The sequence below is a fragment of the Mirounga leonina genome, unplaced genomic scaffold (genome assembly GCF_011800145.1).
Source record: "Mirounga leonina isolate KUSES-001 unplaced genomic scaffold, KU_Mleo_1.0 Mir_129, whole genome shotgun sequence".
Classification (NCBI taxonomy): Eukaryota; Metazoa; Chordata; class Mammalia; order Carnivora; family Phocidae; genus Mirounga; species Mirounga leonina.
This window is the reverse complement of record NW_023270323.1, coordinates 25,628,363-25,630,538: the sequence shown is the minus strand read 5'-3', so window position 1 is coordinate 25,630,538 and position 2,176 is coordinate 25,628,363.

Sequence of the window (2,176 nt, the reverse complement as noted above, 5' to 3'; positions counted from 1 at the left end):
TCATTTTATAGATGTGAAAATGGAATTTGCAAATAAGTTTACCAAGGTTACACAAAAATAAAATGACAGAACTAGAAGTAAAACCTAAACCTTCTGATTCCAAGGTCAGTGCTCTTTTTACCATTCTCAGATTGCCTTTAAAACTTTTTTGCATTTTTTTCTCAAATACACTGGTGATTTCTCATAGCTACATTTCTTCAGAATTAGTGCATTTGCCATTTGTTCTGGTATGTGGTTTAATATAGATGAATATGTAAAAATGGTAAATAAATCAGTATAAAATTAATAAAAGCAAAAAAGTGCAATATAAAACTATGTATAATACAATTTTAAAAATTAATAAAAGCAAGTAAGCCTAATGGATATTATCTATATTTCTCTCATTGCACGGTCAACTGCAACTGAAGAAGTATTTAGAAAGTAGATTACTAGATAACATGTGCTTTTCAAAATATGGGAGATTCTAAATTAAAAGGGCACAAGGAAGTAAGTAGAATGGGGGTGCAGCAGGGTAGACATATTTCACAAATTTCTCTAATGTGGGCACTTTGAGTTTACATGTTAAATAAATGTGTTTTAACACAATGGAGGAAAGATTATTTATATCCTCTTATTACATTCTCTCATTCATCTCTTCAATTCTATTAAACTTTGAAATATTGAAACAAACTGCAAAATAAAGCTGTTCAAATGGAAAAAATTGGGGGACATTTGACAACATATAAATTATTCTATAACTGCAAATAAGAAACTGAACCCTAGTTTTCTTAAAATGAATGATATACATATAAGCTATAGTGTTAATTTATACATTTTGTTAACTCTCAGATTTTATCATTACCTATTCCAAGTACAAGATAAGAGTTCTCAATGTTCTCGAGTCAGAAAATCCAAAGGGCAAATGTTTCAAGATTAAATTGAAATAATCCCACATACACATTTTTTTTACTAGCCCCCACTCCCTACCATAACCAATAGGCAGAAAGTAGGAGGTACAAAGGGAAGGCATAGATTGCCTTATTAGATGGAAGAATCACTCAGTTAGTTCTCTTTACATCTGCAGGTATCAAGTCTTAGAGGTACTGCTGAGTCAAGAAGAAGCAAATCTCACCAAGATCCAAAGGAGACACCCCTCCCAAGGTAATTATGTGGATAACGACACTGCTTCTAGGGCACTTTTATTCCAGAATCTCCTTTTCTCTGTTAACATCTTGTTTCTTAATCAAGAAGAGGCTAGGGGGCACTAATGAATTCAATTTTAGACAGGCTGGGTTAAAGGTGAAATGGTACAACCAAATGGAGATGTCCATGAAAGAGTGTGATATATGAATCTTGATCAATAAACTTAGAAGTCAGCATATATATGGATACTGTTTCCAGAGGCAGATCACACAGAGACATTGCTATGGAGTGAGAGAAAAATAGGACTGATGCTAGAACCATAATGTGGGTGAGTAGAGTAGAAAGAAAACCCATAAACAGTCCTAAAAACAAAACAAAACTTCAGAGAGGTAGGAAGAATAAGGTAGTTTCACAAAAGCCAAGAGAAGGGACACCTGGGTGGCTCAGTCGATTAGACATCTGCCTTCGGCTCAGGTCATGATCCCGGGGTCCTGGGATAGAGTCCCGCATCGGGCTCCTTGCTCAGCGGGCAGCCTGCTTCTCTCTCTGCTTGTTGTTCCCCGTGCTTGTGCTCTCTCTCTCTGACAAATAAATAAATAAAATCTTAAAAAAAAAAAAAAAAAGCCAAGAGAAGAGCAAAGGTCTTGTCAAACACTGGACAGAATTCCATCCTGTAAGATAAGAATTAGATTGACAATAAACACATCGTTAGCTAATTTGACTGGAGTTGTTCCAGTAGGCAGGTGGAATACAAAGCCTTTTGCACTGAATTGTGTAACAGAATATGTAAGGACCTTCGAGGAAGAAAAGAGTATAACACACACACACACACACACACACACAATGTGGGTGACACTAAGAGAGATGTGACTGAAGATCAATGAGAGGTGGGGTTGCAAAGGGGCTTGTAAGCCACTTGAAGAATTTTTTGTGTGTGGGTGGGGGGAGGCTTTAGGATAAAGAGCAATGGGAAACTAAGGAAAGATCTTAATGAGGGAACTAAAATAATCAGATTTATATTTTATAAAAATCACAGTGACTATAGTTAATTAAA